This window comes from Eublepharis macularius, chromosome 9 (assembly GCF_028583425.1).
Source record: "Eublepharis macularius isolate TG4126 chromosome 9, MPM_Emac_v1.0, whole genome shotgun sequence".
NCBI classification, from domain to species: Eukaryota; Metazoa; Chordata; class Lepidosauria; order Squamata; family Eublepharidae; genus Eublepharis; species Eublepharis macularius.
Window position 1 is genome coordinate 22,050,749 of NC_072798.1, and position 18,487 is coordinate 22,069,235.

General features: G+C 43.8%; 1 protein-coding gene across 1 annotated transcript in view; it reads right to left on the reverse strand.

The window, feature by feature from the left end:
• The window catches only part of WNK1 (WNK lysine deficient protein kinase 1), a 149,602-nt gene that overhangs the window by 95,411 nt on the left and 35,704 nt on the right, over nucleotides 1–18,487 (reverse strand). The window lies entirely within an intron of this gene.

Sequence of the window (18,487 nt, forward strand, 5' to 3'; positions counted from 1 at the left end):
ACAGCTGGAAGCTATGACAGTGCACATGGTTTTTGAACATGGAAGTAATACTCTAGCAAAAAAAAGTCATGAGTAAAACAGCCTTGAAATCCTGAAAATAAACGACCCTATTAATGCCAAATGTACAAAACTGTTTGGAGTTCAATTAAAGTGGTGGCTGTATGTTCCAAAATTCAAGCAATTCATTTCCTACCAATAAATTAAGAGTCATTATTCACAGGAAGGCAGTATGATCAGAGTAGGTTAAAAGGTAGAGGTGCAAGCATCGAGTCATTAATGACCCGTGGGGGGATGTCGCATCATGATGTTTTCTTGGCAGACTTTTTGTTACGGGGTAGTTTGCCATTGCCTTCCCCAGTCATCTACACTTTACCCCCAGGAAACTGGGTACTCTTTTACGGACCTCAGAATGATGGAAGGCTGAGTTAACCCTGAGCCAGCTATCTGAACCCAGCTTCCTCCAGGATTGTACTCTGGTCGTGAGCAGAGCTTGGGCTACAGTACTGCAGCTTACCACTCTGCGCTACGGGGCTCTTATGATCAGAGTAGCTTCCTACATATAACACAGGAGGCCACAGTTAAATTTTACAGTGGCTTGAATTCTAAGATGTTGACATCAATTTTAACGTGAGCCTAGTTTCAAGTGGTCTCTTGCATGCTTATCAGGCTAGTCCTTGTGAAGCTTGCCAAAGTTAATCAACATTGTGTCATTGATTCAGCTGAGAAGATCAAAACAGCACATCCGGAGAGAAGCTCTTAATGTTGTAGTGGCATCTACAATACAGAATGTGATCCACATAAATGATGCTAGTAGCAGTGAAAAGAGGAATAGTTACAGCCAAGCTGTGGTGACGCCATAGAGTTTTCAAGGCAAGAGACTTTCAGAGGTGGTTTGCCATTGCCCGCTTCTGCATAGCAACCCTGGTCCTTTTTGGAGGTCTCCCTTTCAATTTCTAACCAAGGCTGACCGTGCTTAGCTTCCAAGATCTGACATGCTCAGAAGTAATCCGGTAATTTTAAAAAGTTATAATTATATATTTAATAATTGTTTTATATTGGTTATGTCTGTGTGTTTACATTACAACAAAAAGACCAAGATTGCAAGTAATACCACAAATAGGAACAGATATCAATAAAGCAACATGAGCCAGTGTAATCTGTCAAGAGCCAAACACTATGGCTCATGTAATTTAAAAAAACGTTGATTTGAATTTTTTTTAGACTTGAGGAAAACTTTTTATGAATGGCTGAACCTAACCTTTGCCAGTTACCCCCTTTTTATTAGAAATTCTTATCAATACTATGCATATGATCAATTCAAAATCTTAAAATAAACAAAGCGTTATGATTTGTACAGCCCACAAATACAACTTATTGCAGTAAATTAATTTTGCTAAAGAAACAAAATTCAGCCTAAGAGAAGTGCTTATCATGTCCCCCCTTTTTTTATTAAAAAAAACCCTGTTGATTCAAGTGGGATGGGGCTCATGGCAGAACATCGATCCCTAGCATCTCCAGTTAAGATTATGAGGCTGCAGCTTGATTGGTATCAGGAGCGAGCAGAAGCATGAACATCACTCCCATCCTACAGTCACTCCACTGGCTACCCATCATTTACCGTGCTCAGTTCAAGGTATTAGTTATTACATACAAAGTTCTTCACAGCTTTGGTCCAGCATACCTACGGGACCACCTCCCTCCCTATGTTCCTCCACAGCAGCTTCACTCATCTGAACAGGGTCTCCTGCAGGTGCCAGGCTGCACACAGGTGAAGTCAGCAGCAGCCCACCATACAAGGGCTTTCTCTGTGGTCGCCCCTATCCTGTGGAATGACCTGCCTGAGGAAGTTAGAAGAGCCCCACTCTCCTGGCTTTCCGTAAACGATGCAAACCCGAACTATTCAAAAAGGCTTTTTACTCAAATGGGAGGGCTGTATTGTAGGGATGGGGTCTCAAATGCTTCACTAATGAGTTGGGGATCATAGACTTCATCACTATTTTTGCCTTATATATTATCTGCTGCTTTAAATATGTACTCTTACATACAACTAGTGCTCCATGTTGTCTAATGTTAGTCCTAGAATTGATTATGTTTTGCCCCAGTATTTCTTCTACTCTGTCTTGGATCCTTGCTAATGCTATATCTTTTAAACTTGTATCTGTTTACCTTATGGTATTGTATTGAAATGTACTTGGATACTGATTGTATTAACCTCATACTGTGTAATCTGCCTTGAGTCTCAGTGAGAAAGGTGGACTATAAATGACATAAATAAATTAAATAAATAGAGGTTTGAAAAACTTCCACCCAAGACCCTGGAGACCTACCACCAGCCAGCATGTTGGCAACACTGATTTTGACAAACCACTGGTCCCACTCAATATAAGGCAGCTTCATGTTTTCAACATACAGAAAAATTAAACCCACAAAACACTATCCTCAGCAATATTTCACTGTATCTACAGTACCAAATTAAGTGTAAGGTAAAATGGATAGAGCTGTCTATATATTGTGCTGCTGTAGGATACAGAAATACAGAATATGGTATTATGTATGGAATCTGGCTTCCTGAGAATCTCGGCATTAATTAAAAGGGGGAAGGGGGAGTAGGCATCAAGCCCTTACAATTGATATACTTGACAGAACGTAGAACATGCCTGCCAAGATCTGAGGCCCAAGACATAGCTGAATAAGATTTTAACACAGAACTGAGTATGGGGAGTTTGTATTTCCAACCAAGAATTTAAGAAAAAGTGCCAGCACTCAAAGAAGAAAAAAAGCAAACCCAGTAAATTAGAAATATAATGCTATGTCCTTTAACTTATTCTAGTTTAACACATCTTTACCCACTACCCCTCTACATATCCCACCTAATCCAATCATACCTGCTATTGTTATTCACTGGCTATTGTCCTTTACTTGCTATTGTTATTCAGCATCTGAAATCACTCCACTCTCCAAGATATAAGGACAGATGGACTCACATTTTAGCTGTATCTGAAGTGAGCTGCAACTCACAAAAGCTCATACCATGCCACAAATTTTGTTAGTCTTACAGATGCTACTGGACTCTTGCACTTTTCTACTGCTACAAACAAACTAACATGGCTACCCATCTTGACCTAACACAGGTATGCGCTATTGTGTAATGGAACATGGGCTTGGGTAGGTGCTCAGCAAGGGCTCTTCAGAATAGGTTATGATTTTGCAAAACCTTTTCAGTCTAAATGAGGAGTCCCATTCTCAAAAACTGGGATAATGTGAATACTTATAATGTGAGGAAAGATTATGATGCTTCAGCCACTGGTATTCAGTTTTCCCTAATTCAGGTTGTGTCTGTGTTATTGCTCTATTAAGGAACAGGACTAAAAATGTTTTCTTTGTTATTGCCAGGCCACTGACATTGTCCTTCAGAACGAATCCCTCCTTTTGTTAACAGTTAATGTGTTTTCCTATTACTGCTCAGCCATGCTAATCTTTAAAACCATTGTATTCATCAACGAATCTTTCAACTTTTCCAGAAAGCTAGCTCCAGTCTCAAACTGATGCATACAAACTAATTCCATGTGGAATACTGAACAAGCAAAAGGCTGTATTCACCAGGAGACAACAGCCCCTAAGCAATTCCAAAGCATTAAAACACCACCACTGTTAACAACTGGATTTATGCCTTCCAGAAGACTGAATTTCACTGCTAGAACTCTATTGTGGCAGTATCCTCATTCTTCGCTAAATGTTACTAATATATGTATACTGGAAGGATTCAAGTTGCTTTTTTGCTGCTTTATAAGCAGAAGCAAGCAATTTCACAAGCACTGATGAAGTGGGTTATATTTTCGAAATCAGAACAGCTTCTCACTTTCACTGGTTACAGTTGTATACAGATGATCCAAGTAACAATTCTCTCAAACTTGCTAAGGTTTCTAAACAGTACATTTATAAGACCTCTATCTCTTGCAACTCTCAGCTCTTCTTCACTAAACAAATACAACGTTTATCTGCTATGACAAATTCATTACTACGGACAAGTCAGCAAAACTAGGCCAAGTACTTTTCTTTTGGTTTCTTTAGTGAAAGTCCACCTAATGTCTGGATCTAAGCATGGAATTTTTGACTTGAGATACTTCCCATCTTCTCTGTAGGGGAGTTTCAGATGACTTTGTTTCACAACCTTTGGGAGGGAAGTAAAATAATACCCTTGAATTGACACCAAAATATTGAAAACACACACAGTTTCACACATACAATACAGCCTGGCTATTTAAAGGAGATGCATGACTACATGAAAGAAACCATCAACCATGCCCCACTACATCTCAAAGCCAATTTATTTGCCCTGCAAGATTAATCATGGATTAAGCCTACAACAAAACAACACAAACAGCAAAGGACAGAAATTTATATATAGCCTTTAATAGCGGCGGATAATTAAAATGAATTTCAGTAATGAACTCCCAAAGGATCACGTAGAAAATGGATAACACAAGGCTTCTGTGATGGCCAGACCTCAAGGGCTCTATCAGAAGAAAGTGCAGCAGATGCATGAAGCCTACTATGCTCGTTTTGTTCATTCCTTTTCACCCATATTAGATTGCTTTGACAAGCCAATTCAATGGAAAGGAACATTATACAGCACGTAACTTGCACTTCTATAATAAAGGCACTAAATGAAGATGGGATTTAACTAGGGCTTGAAACTAGGGCTGTTTCCTCACTGCTTTATTTTAGTTGTACCGCATCACTATTATGCTACTTTATCCACATTAGTACACACATCATCATAATCTAGCTGTGTAAATCCCGTCATCCTCCCGTTATTGTCGCGCTTTCTCCAAGAATGCAGACTTCCCATTTTTTTTGCTTTGAAATCTGTATTTCGCGCTATTTTTGGCATGTATGAGAACACTTAGAAATGCTTCTCCAGAGAATACCCACTCAGCTGCTCCTCCTTTCTCGGTTGGTGCTTCCTCACATCAGTTGCTCCCACCCACAGACTAGAATCCTGCAAGCCTCTGTGGACTCCTGTCAAAAGTTTCCCCTCAACCTTTTTTTTTTAAAAAAAAAACATGTTAATTGTGCTATTGTGATCTCTCACTTAAAAGGAATCCATTGCATTTCCCACTTAAAGCCATTTAGATCCTGGAACAGAGGGGCAATGAAACAGAAAGGAGAGAGCTGGCAGCTAGAGGCAAAATGCACACCCGCTCCTCCCTCCTTTTAACAACGTCTCTGGTGATTTTAACAGAGACCAAGGGAGGGACAAGCATAGAGCTTGCAATTTGTAGTACAAAAAAATGGATGCTGAATTCACGGCTTGGTTTTAATTAGCTTGATTCATCAGATTTCTCCTGAACAAAAGAAAAGGGGGGCAGCCCTCCAGCCTGTCACTGTTTCAAAATAGGGTTTACTAGAAAGAAAAGTGGGTGATCCTTCCTCCTACCTCCTTCCTCCATCGAATTGCAAGCAAACCAGGCGGGGAGGGAGCAGTTGGGGCATGCAGCCTTTGTACAGCTCCACCGCTCAACGGCAGGGAGTTACGGGGCAAGCCTGCGTTCCCTGGACGCTGAGTATAGAGGGAGAGAGACAAGAAACAGAGCTGCCAGGCTAACCAGAGGCAGGAGAGCAGAGGGAAAGAGAGCCCACGACAAGCCATTTAAATGAAATTGGTGGGCAAAATAACAGCCTATCACAGATATCCTTTGGGCAGTGCTGGTTCCAAGCTTACATATCAAAACAGTGATAAAATGCAACTCTGAATATGAGTTTTAAAAAAACCCCAAATGGGCATGAATGTGCTTTCGTCAGCTGTGATGCAAGCTCATCCACCGCCCATTATAGCACTTTTTCTGCATCATGTGAACTTCTGAAAGTGCAACGCATCCGCAAAAGTCAAGACATTTGACCCAGCATGTGAACTCTGCTTCATGAAAGCGGGATCAGAAATAGCGTGATCAAGTGCAAAAACCTGGTCTATCTTCTTGAACATTTGTGTTTGCCATGGATTCAACAAAGAACACAGGACATCTTTAATACTGCATGGGGTTTTTAATAGTAAAGACATTAAGACTTAGTTCAATCATCCTGATAAATATATTGATTTTAAGAGGCATACTTTCAAGGAAACATGCTTAGTGTTATCACCTTTGCAAAAGATAATTACCTCCTTTCCAGTTTTACATCATTGTTCTCACATTTCTGTATCAAGCCGACACACTGAAATCTTAGTGACATGCTACTTAAAATCATACTGAAACTTTCACAAAAGATAGCTTTACAGTATGAGGACAGCCTACAAACCACTGATAACTCATGCCAGTTTTGGATGCGTTTCTGAACATCCAGTATTTTCCTATATTACTTGACTGTGTCCCTGTATGAAACAATCCACTCTGACTCCTTCCCTGGGCCCCTCATGACATCCAACCAGGGTTACCAGGGGCCATCATCTTGAAACCGGGGCTGTGGAGGCTCCTAGCATGGGGATGGCCACTTTTCTTTCACATGTTCATGCTCCACGGGCCCTTGATGACATCACTTCCAGTTTAAACCAGAAGTGACAGAGTCCAATAGAGCCGAATCTTTAGGAACTGGCCCCGCTGAGACCCTATCACTTCCAGTTTAAACTGGAAGTGATGTCATCAGAGTCCCATGGAGTGTGTGTGCTATTCCACCGCATGCTCCAGCTACCCTTCCCGCACCTCTGCACCACCTGCCAGCCAGGTGAGAAGTGGCAGTGGGCAGCAGCTGGGGGTGGTGGCTCTGAGAGACTCAAATCCACATTTTTCCATGAAAGTTTGCTGGCTGACTTAGGGCTCATCACGTATCCTCAGCCTAATCTATGCACAAGATTATAAAATGGAGGAGAGGAGAATGATGTAAGCCACTTTGAGTTCTCAAGAAAAAAGGCAGGATATAAATGAAGTAAATAAGAAAGCCACTTTTCTTCCATCAGTTCTCTAAAGGGCTTACAATAAACCATTTATTTAAAGTGCACCATAAAGAACAGTTAGTTTAAAAACTATACTTACTCCAAAAATCAAACAACTTATTCCAGAAAAAAAGCTGCTGGAACTTTTAAAAAAAGTGGTGGAACATGTGTGATTTTTGCTAACCACCTAAACATTCCAGTAGAGCAGGCCTGGTCAATCTACTTCGGAAATTTTACAAATATGCATATTATGTACCATCAAGTCACTTCTCATTCATTGCAACTCTATGAATTAATGATCTCCAAAACATTCTATCATTAACAGACGTGCTCAGATCTTTCAAACTGGAGTCCATAGCTTCCTTTATTGAATCAATATTGAGTCTTTTCCTACTGCCTTCAACTCTTTCTGACATTATCTTTTCCAGTGAGTCTTGTCTTCTCATGATGTGACCGAAGTGTGATAGCCTCAGCTTCATTATTTTAGCTTCTAGGGAGAATTCAGGCTTGATTTGATCTAGAACTCACTTATTTGTCTTTTTGGCCTCCACTGTATTCGTGAAACTCTCCTCCAGCACCACATTTCAAATGAATCAATTTTCTTCCTGTCAGCTTTCTACATTGCCAATCACATCCATATATGGTAATATGGAATATCATAGTATGAATTAAGGATGTGCATAATAAAAAAGAGCCAAAAACAAACATAGAAATTGCTGGTTCAGCTTGTTAAAGTGATGGTTGTTGGGGGTTTTCCGGGCTGTATTGCCGTGGTCTTGGCATTGTAGTTCCTGACGTTTCGCCAGCAGCTGTGGCTGGCATCTTCAGAGGTGTAGCACCAAAAGACAGAGATCTCTCAGTGTCACAGTGTGGAAAAGATGTAGGTCATTTGTATCTACTCAGGAGGGGTGGGGTTGAGCTGAGTCATTCTGTAAGAGTTTCCCAGGGTGTGGAATGCTAATGGCGGGAGGCTTCACTGTATCCTGAGGAGGTTCTTTTGCATATGGATTGGTGCTTGATGTGCTAATCTTCTCTGCAGGGCTATTGTCGGGTGTGGAGTGTTTTGTTGGCCTGGTGTTTTTCAGAACCGGAGCCCATGCTCTGTTCATTCTTAAGGTTTCTTCTTTCCTGTTGAAGTTTTGCTTATGCTTGTGAATTTCAATGGCTTCCCTGTGCAGTCTGACAAAGTAGTTGGAAGTGTTGTCCAGTATTTTGGTGTCCTGGAATAAGATACTGTGCCCTGTTTGAGTTAGGCTATGTTCAGCCACTGCTGATTTTTCAGGCTGTCCAAGTCTGCAGTGTCTTTCATGTTCTTTTATTCTTGTCTGGATGCTACGCTTTGTGGTCCCGATGTAAACTTGTCCACAGCTGCAGGGTATACGGTATACTCCTGCAGAGGTGAGGGGGTCTCTGCTGTCTTTTGCTGATCGTAGCATCTGTTGTATTTTTCGGGTGGGTCTGAATACTGCTTGAAGGTTATGCTTTTCCATAAGCTTTCCCATCTGATCAGTAATTCCTTTGATATATGGCAAAAACACTTTTCCTGTAGGTGACTGTTTTTCCTTGGTTGTTTGATTCATCCTGGGTTTGATTGCTCTTCGGATTTCATTTCTGGAGTAGCCATTTGCCTGAAGTGCGTGGTTTAGATGATTAATTTCCTCATTGAGAAAGCGCGGCTCACATATCCGTCTTGCACGATCCACTAATGTTTTCATTATGCCTCTTTTCTGTCGGGGGTGGTGATTGGAGTTTTTGTGTAAGTACCGATCAGTGTGAGTTGGTTTCCTGTAGACCTTGTGACCTAACTGAAAGTTTGCTTTGCGGATGACCAAGGTATCCAGGAATGAGAGTTTTCCCTCACTTTCTTTCTCCATTGTGAATTGTATGTTCAGGTGGATGTTGTTGAGATGATTCAAAAACTCCCTCAATTCTTCCTCCCCATGGCTCCAAATGATGAATGTATCATCCACAAACCGGAACCATACACTGGGTTTGTGGGGTGCTGATTCTAGAGCTGTTTTTTCAAAATGTTCCATGTAGAAGTTTGCTATAACTGGGCTGAGTGGGCTCCCCATGGCCACCCCATCCATCTGTTCATAGAATTCGTTGTCCCATTGGAAGTAACTGGTTGTCAGACAATGATGGAATAAGGCTGTTACATCCTCTGGGAAAATCTGATTAATCAGTGCAATAGTGTCTTTTACTGGAACCTTGGTAAACAGGGATACAACATCAAAACTGACAAGTATGTCTTGTGGATTGAGTTTCAGAGAACGGCCCCTTGGATACTCACCGTGAAGGGTCCTTCTCCTCTGAGGACAGGAGGACATCTTGGGTGTTTCCCACCAACCAATCGGGGAGGCAGGAAGTAGAATCTTTCTTCCTCTTCCTTGGTATGTGGGACCACCCTCTCTTTCCTCAGTTCGGGTGACTCCCCTCAGCAGTATCTCGTGCTTACTAAACCTATACACTATTATAACTGTAATCTGAGAATAGAAGAAGAAAGAACAACATGCAAACATGCAAACGCTCTCTACAATGAAAACACAGAACAAACTCCGGCATCAATAACTAGATTTACAGCCGGAACATGTATAATGACATAAGTAACAATGTGAAGTACAGAAATGACAATGACAGGTGGACGAAGCTCCAGGGAGGGCAAGATGTCCTCCTGTCCTCAGAGGAGAAGGACCCTTCACGGTGAGTATCCAAGGGGCCGTTCTCCCTCTGAGGCGGAGGACATCTTGGGTGCTCCCAAAGCAGTTTACTAAGTCCTGGGTGGGACGGAGTCTTCGTCCTCTACTACATGCTGAAGAACTCTACGTCCAAATGCTGCATCTGCCGAAGCATAAGTGTGGATATGGTAGTGCCTGATGAAAGTGGATGACGACGACCAGGTAGCTGCTTTGCATATGTCTTCTATGGAGGCATTCCGTCTGAGAGCTGCGTTTGTAGCCGCGCTCCTTGCCGAGTGTGCTGTGATTCCTGATGGAACTTCCAGCTTCATAGTTTTGTAGGCCTCTTGTATACATGATTTGATGGCGTATGCAATGGCAGTGGATGACATGCGTTGCCCCAATCTGGGATGTGAAACGTTGACGAAGAGAGAATCCGATTGACGGATCGATTCGGTCCTTATCATGTATGCCTTAAGGGCTCTCCTAACGTCAAGATTGTGCCATTCCTTTTCTTTCGGATGAGATGGCTTCGGACAAAAGGAGGGCAAATTGATTTCCTGTGACCTATGGAATGTGGAATACGCCTTGGGCATAAAGGAAGGGTCTGTCTTAAGGACAACCTTGTCCCTATGAAAAATGCATAGGTCTGGACGGACAGATAGAGCGCTCAACTCGGAGATACGTCGAGCCGAGGTAATGGCCACAAGAAAAATTGTCTTCAGCTTCAGCCATTTTAGTTGTACATCCTTAATGGGCTCGAATGGAGGTTTTGTCAATGCTGAGAGAACGATACTTAAGCGCCAAGTAGGAAACCTGTGTACCGTTGGAGGTTTCAACAATGTAGCACCCCTCAGGAACCTTCGCACATGGTGATGTGAGGCCAGAGGTACTCCATCTAATGCTGGTAGAACAGTGCTAATGGCTGCCACCTGTTTCCTCAGCGTGGCCGGGCGTAAACCTCTGTCTAGCCCCTCTTGCAAGAAACTCAGTATCGAAGCCTTGGTGGGTTGAGTTGGATCGACTTGCTTGCGTCTACACCAACGATGAAAAGCTTTCCAGGACGCGTTGTATATCCTGACTGTTGACGCCTTCCTGGAAGCCAGCAGGGTGGTTATAGTGTCTGGAGGGAAACCCTCTAGTCGGAGATGGTCCCGCTCAATTTCCAGCCTGTCAGAGCCCACCACTCTGGACGGGGGTGCCAAATGGGCCCCTGCTGTAGTAGATCTGGATGGCTTGGAAGTCTGAGAGGAGAGGCTATTGACATCCGGCGCAGAGCTGCAAACCACGGCCTCCTCGGCCACCAAGGGGCGACCATGATCACTGTCGCTTGCTGTTCTTTTATTTTTCTCAGAAGCCTCCTGTTATTTTCTGGAAGTAACTGAATTAGTCTCCTGGTCCAGACTACTGCAGCTCTGGACACCATGGAGGCTATGGAGGATGCCTTGATAGACATAGCCAGAGCCTCATGAGCTCTTTTTAGCACCGCTTCTCCTTTTTTGTCTAGGCCATCCTTTATCATCCCTTGGCCATCTTCCGAAAGAAGTCCCTGGGACTGAAGAGCAGCAACAGGCGCGTCAATCACAGGTACCTGCAGGAACTGATTGGCAAAGTTAGGTAACACGTATAACTTTTTCATCACATTGGGAACCTGTTTGTTGGCTGCTGGCGTCAGCCATTCTGCCTTGAGCTGCCTCTCAAAATACTCAGGAAAAGGGAAGACTCTAGGGTTGTTCTCTGATCTGGGGAAGAACTCCCTATTCCCTTTTGGTCTGCCTTGTGATCCCTGTGAGGGGGTTTGTTCTTCCTCCCCCTTTCCTGACTCGTTCAGATCCAGGGCTGAAAGAGTTTTGGACAATAGGTAAGTATAATCGTCCATTTGAAACAGCCTATTAGACTGTTCTGGAACGGTGGTACTTGCTTCTTGTTCCTCCTCTGAGAGAAACTCCCCCTCCTCAGAAGCCTCGCTAAGTGAGTGGTCCTCCTCCACCCATCTAGGGGTTTTGTTTTGCTGCTTTCTGGCTGCTTTTGTTGGCCAGGATGCAGGCATGTTGCTCTGAGCCTGAGACAATCCTGTGGGCTCATCTAGGGAGGAAGGGCTAGGCCCTGGGCTTTCTGCTTGACAAAGGGACCTTAGTTCTTCTCTAAGGGACCTTCGAATAGCCGCTAACATCTCGGGGGATACGGAGGAAGCACTTACATTGTCTTCTGGAGTGCTGTGTCTGGAGCCCTGCGCCGGTATAGGTGAAAATTGCATCGACTCCCCCGCCGGGAGGTTGGCAACCTCGGCGATGCTTTTTGGCGGGAAACGGGCCGCAGCGGCTGTTCCCGCCGAAACAGGGCTTTTTGCAGCCGCGCTCTCTCCTGGCGTCTGCTGACGACGCGCGGCTCTCCCCGGCTCCGTCTGCAACAGACGGGGCCGTTTCTTGGTGGGCTGTGCTCCGTCGTCGCGCACTCTTCTGCCGGGGGGCCGATCAGGCCTCAAAGGCGAGTCGGACCCGGCCGGGCCTGTTTCCACCGTCGGGAGGACGGTTCCTGGAGAACAGCCCTCAGCCCTTTCCAAAAAGGATTCCTCCGAGTCCGATGACTCCTGTTCCCTCATCTGTCTCTCCATTCCTAATTAGAGGGATGTTTCCCTCTGTCTTCCCCTCTATCTTTTTTTTTTTTTTGAGAGAGAGAAAAAAGGAAGAAGAGGAGAAGAAGGACAAAGGTGGAGGGATGAACAGACGAGGTGGGAACAGAGGTAAAGGTATGACAGATAATAAAGGAAAAAAACACTAAGACAAAGATATGATCAAAAGGTAGCAGAGCTAGCCTATTGAGAACTGCTCTCCCCTGAGGCAGGAAAAGAACTGAGGAAAGAGAGGGTGGTCCCACATACCAAGGAAGAGGAAGAAAGATTCTACTTCCTGCCTCCCCGATTGGTTGGTGGGAAACACCCAAGATGTCCTCCGCCTCAGAGGGAGAACTGATTTTGTTGATGAAATCTGCTGAATCTTTGATGTAAGACGAGGTTTTCCCGATGTGGTCCTGCAGGAGATCTGCCAGATGTCTAGCTAATTCATATGTCGGTGAACCAATGGCACTCACAATGGGTCGGAGTGGGACTGAATCTTTATGTATTTTGGGGAGTCCATATAGTCTAGGTGGCTGTGCTTCAGTCTTGCATAGTTTTCTGTGCATGTCGGGATGTAGTGAGGAATTCTTGATCAGCGCATTTGTTAGCCTGGTGATTTTGCAAGTGGGATCTCGTTTTAGTTTTTTGTAGGTGGAGGGGTCCAGGAGTTCCTTAATCTTCTTTTTGTATTCCTCCGTTTTCATGATCACTGTAGCATTGCCTTTATCAGCTGGTAGAATGATGATGTCTGGATCTGCATTGAGGGTCTTGATGGCATTTCTCTCCTTGCGTGTTATATTGCTGGTGGGAAGCTTTGCCTTTCGTAGAATCCTGGCTGTCTCTCCTCTTATTTCCTCAGCTTCCTCTTCAGGTAGATGACGGATGGCAGCTTCTACATTTGCAATGATGTCTTCCACAGGAATTCTGGTGGGGGTGACTGCAAAGTTTCCTCCCTTTGCCAAGATGGAGGTTTCTTCTGGTGAGAGTTGACGGTCTGTCAGATTGATGACAATGCGTGCATTGTCGAGCATTGGGCTTGTCTGTCTTTTTTCCTGTAGTTTGTTAAGGAAATAAGAGGAGAGACAGCCAGGATTCTACGAAAGGCAAAGCTTCCCACCAGCAATATAACACGCAAGGAGAGAAATGCCATCAAGACCCTCAATGCAGATCCAGACATCATCATTCTACCAGCTGATAAAGGCAATGCTACAGTGATCATGAAAACGGAGGAATACAAAAAGAAGATTAAGGAACTCCTGGACCCCTCCACCTACAAAAAACTAAAACGAGATCCCACTTGCAAAATCACCAGGCTAACAAATGCGCTGATCAAGAATTCCTCACTACATCCCGACACGCACAGAAAACTATGCAAGACTGAAGCACAGCCACCTAGACTATATGGACTCCCCAAAATACATAAAGATTCAGTCCCACTCCGACCCATTGTGAGTGCCATTGGTTCACCGACATATGAATTAGCTAGACATCTGGCAGATCTCCTGCAGGACCACATCGGGAAAACCTCGTCTTACATCAAAGATTCAGCAGATTTCATCAACAAAATCAGTTCTCTGAAACTCAATCCACAAGACATACTTGTCAGTTTTGATGTTGTATCCCTGTTTACCAAGGTTCCAGTAAAAGACACTATTGCACTGATTAATCAGATTTTCCCAGAGGATGTAACAGCCTTATTCCATCATTGTCTGACAACCATTTACTTCCAATGGGACAACGAATTCTATGAACAGATGGATGGGGTGGCCATGGGGAGCCCACTCAGCCCAGTTATAGCAAACTTCTACATGGAACATTTTGAAAAAACAGCTCTAGAATCAGCACCCCACAAACCCAGTGTATGGTTCCGGTTTGTGGATGATACATTCATCATTTGGAGCCATGGGGAGGAAGAATTGAGGGAGTTTTTGAATCATCTCAACAACATCCACCTGAACATACAATTCACAATGGAGAAAGAAAGTGAGGGAAAACTCTCATTCCTGGATACCTTGGTCATCCGCAAAGCAAACTTTCAGTTAGGTCACAAGGTCTACAGGAAACCAACTCACACTGATCGGTACTTACACAAAAACTCCAATCACCACCCCCGACAGAAAAGAGGCATAATGAAAACATTAGTGGATCGTGCAAGACGGATATGTGAGCCGCGCTTTCTCAATGAGGAAATTAATCATCTAAACCACGCACTTCAGGCAAATGGCTACTCCAGAAATGAAATCCGAAGAGCAATCAAACCCAGGATGAATCAAACAACCAAGGAAAAACAGTCACCTACAGGAAAAGTGTTTTTGCCATATATCAAAGGAATTACTGATCAGATGGGAAAGCTTATGGAAAAGCATAACCTTCAAGCAGTATTCAGACCCACCCGAAAAATACAACAGATGCTACGATCAGCAAAAGACAGCAGAGACCCCCTCACCTCTGCAGGAGTATACCGTATACCCTGCAGCTGTGGACAAGTTTACATCGGGACCACAAAGCGTAGCATCCAGACAAGAATAAAAGAACATGAAAGACACTGCAGACTTGGACAGCCTGAAAAATCAGCAGTGGCTGAACATAGCCTAACTCAAACAGGGCACAGTATCTTATTCCAGGACACCAAAATACTGGACAACACTTCCAACTACTTTGTCAGACTGCACAGGGAAGCCATTGAAATTCACAAGCATAAGCAAAACTTCAACAGGAAAGAAGAAACCTTAAGAATGAACAGAGCATGGGCTCCGGTTCTGAAAAACACCAGGCCAACAAAACACTCCACACCCGACAATAGCCCTGCAGAGAAGATTAGCACATCAAGCACCAATCCATATGCAAAAGAACCTCCTCAGGATACAGTGAAGCCTCCCGCCATTAGCATTCCACACCCTGGGAAACTCTTACAGAATGACTCAGCTCAACCCCACCCCTCCTGAGTAGATACAAATGACCTACATCTTTTCCACACTGTGACACTGAGAGATCTCTGTCTTTTGGTGCTACACCTCTGAAGATGCCAGCCACAGCTGCTGGCGAAACGTCAGGAACTACAATGCCAAGACCACGGCAATACAGCCCGGAAAACCCCCAACAACCATCGTTCTCCGGCCGTGAAAGCCTTCGACAATACATTGTTAAAGTGACTTCAAAATGGTAGGACAAGTTCTGGAACCGAGGCTGTAACAAACCCCGCCCCTGCCAAAAAGTCTGTGTGTTTCATTTCTTACTGCACAGAGGCCACACAGACAGGCCAAGCAGTAGAGTGGGCCATCTGGCGGCATCTTGTTTTCCTTAACAGCAAGTGTGTCTGAATCTGCACCCATCATACAGCCAACTGGATCCACAGGAAAGAGGCTGAGCGTTCACTCCATTGGTAGGAAGGGGATGTGCATACTGCTCATGAATGCATTTTTTTCTTCAGCCCTTCCGGTGCAATGGCATTGGCATTGAGTGGCTTGTAGGAATTCAATCACAAAAAGTTTGCTTTGAGCTAGGAAGCAGCAGATGGCACGGTGCTGTCAGCATCACCATCGCCCTTTCTGTGCATTTCTATGCACAATGCAAGGAAACGGACCTTTGGACACTTACTGTGAAGGGTCCCTCTCCTCTGAGGAACAGAGGACATCTTGGGTGATTCCCACCATCCAATCAGGGAGTCAGGAACTTTAAATGTTTCTTCCTCTTCCTGTTGGTGCATGGGTCGCCCTTCCTTTCAGTTCGGACAACTCCACGAAGCAGTGTAACAACGTCTACAACTCTAAACTATCAACTAAGAGGAAGAACAAAATGAAAGAAAAGTGCAGAACTAGTAACAAGCATGAAGACAGAAGACGAAGCTCCTGGGAGTTACAATACAAACCCCTGGGTCAAAATCAACAAATCAAAGTTATATTCAATAGTACATTCATTCATGAAAATTGTTTACAAGCATATATATTTTCATACATATCATAAATTTGAATACATCTGTACCACCATTCAACTAAATTTCAGACCGTGTGAATTCTTAGTCCATGTGTCAATTTTCCATGTAGATAAGTTTGATCTCGCAGTGCATCAAAATAAAGTTATTCACCCTTAAATGTGTAGTTCATCTTTCTTCCAAAAAAATTTTTCTCCAGTGCACTGCAGAAATTTTGGGGGGGGGGGGGACAGGAGAGGAAATATTGTTGAACTAAAACTAAGAAGAAACTTGTCTGTTGTCCAGCAGGTTACTTTGTAGTAAAGGAATACGCTTTACACTAAGAATTCATTTGTGGCTTTTGATGAAGCTGTGAGCCTTGTGAAACGGGACAATTTAGCCAGGCAAACCCGTTGCCAACCTCCTGCCGGGAGCAGCCGGAGAGAGTGGGCGCTCCCCCATCCTTTTGATTTTGACCCTCGGCATTTATGAATAAAGCTTTGGATTGCAGCAGCGGTCTTTTGGCGTGTCCTTAGTGTGCCTTTGCTTTGGAGTTTGGGACCGTTCCCCCTGTCCTTTGCCTATTCCTTGGACTTTGCTTGTTCTAACCCCCTCTTTTTGGCGAAGCTCCTGGGAGGGCAAGATGTCCTCCGTTCCTCAGAGGAGAAGGACCCTTCACAGTAAGTGTCCAAAGGTCTGTTCTCTCTCAGAGGCGAAGAACATCTTGGGTGCTCCCAGAGCAGTTACTTTCTATCGGGTGGGGAAAGGTCTTCATCTTGGATTGTACGTTGCAACACTCTTCTCCTAAAGGCTGTGCCCGCCAAGTCATATAAATCTAACTTGTAGTGTCTTATGAATGTCGATACAGAAGACCACATAGCCACCTTGCACACTTCTTCCACAAGTTCCTGATTTCTGAAAGGGCCCTCAAAGCATATCTCACCAGAACAGAGAGCATTAGGAGATTTCATATTCATAAATGTGGGACCTCCCAACTCAGGAAGCAAAATGTCATCCATAGCCGTAGGCCGATGTATTAGATCCTGCATTGCAGAGGCATACAAGGAATCATGCAAAGAAGTTCCTGAAGGTATTACAGTCTGTGCTCATGATTACTTTGTCCTTATGGGACATGCACAATTCAGGGTAGAACGACAGCGCACCTAGTTCTGATACCATCCTTGCTGATGTGACTGTAATAATGAACAGTGTTTTCATCCTCAAGAGGAATTTCTTTAATAGGTTCAAAGGAATCTCTGGAAAGGGCCAATGATAGCATGGTGTGTAATTTCCATGCTGGAAATCTGTGTGTTTCCGGTAGATCTTTTAGAGTAGCACCCTTGAGAAACCGACTTATGTGTGGGTGTCTGGATAGGCTCAGTCCCTGGAATTGCGGTAATGCCATCGTCAGAGCTGCAACCTGTTGTCTTAGTGTAGAAGACTAAAGTCCACTAGCATGGCCATCTTACAGAAAAGACAGAATAGATTTGATCTTAGGTTTCAATGGGTCAACACCTTTTCTTCTGATTTACCTGACAAAGACCTTCCATGTTGTGTTGTATATTCTGTCAGTCACTTCCCCAGAATAGCCAAGTTATAAGAAGTTGTTCTGCTCAATCTCCAGGTGGTTAAATGTAGTCACTCTGGATGAGGATGCCCAACTGGGTCTTGTTGAAGCATGTCTGGAGATACTGGAAGGGTTAGGGGTAGATGAATGGCAACTGCTGAAGAGCAGGAAACCATGGAAGCCAAGGCCAAATGCCAATATGGTGCTGCTACTATGATTTCTACCTGGGTAGGCCGGAACTACTGACTTGGTGTGGTGGCAGCATTACCTACCCAGAAGATGAAATAACAAGAGAGTTTAAGGCACAAAATTGAATTACACAATAGAAAGGGAGATGTGACAACCACGCATAGCTTTTAATGATCCACACAGTCAAAAAAGCACTGACTGATTTTCTTCCAAAATTCTTTGGTGTGCTCCATTAACCATCACAAATTCGCAAGATGATACCTAGTGCTTCCTTTTCTGAATCCAGCTTGAAAATCTGGCATTTCTAGTTTGATATATGGTAAGAGTCTGTGAAATTCTGAGCATTTCCTTGCTTGTATGGGAAATTAATACAATAGCATCTCCTTTCTTCAGAATTGGAATGTAAATTGAGCATTTCCAGTCTGTGGGCCATTGTTTTATTTTCTATATTTGTTGACATATTCCTGTTAAGAGTTTGATGGATTCAGTTTTTGTAGCAAGAAACAGCTCTATTTCTATCCCATCTACTCCAGGTGATTTGTCTGTTCCAATTGCTTTTAAGTATAGCTTTTCACTTCACTTGATAAATATGCAGGAT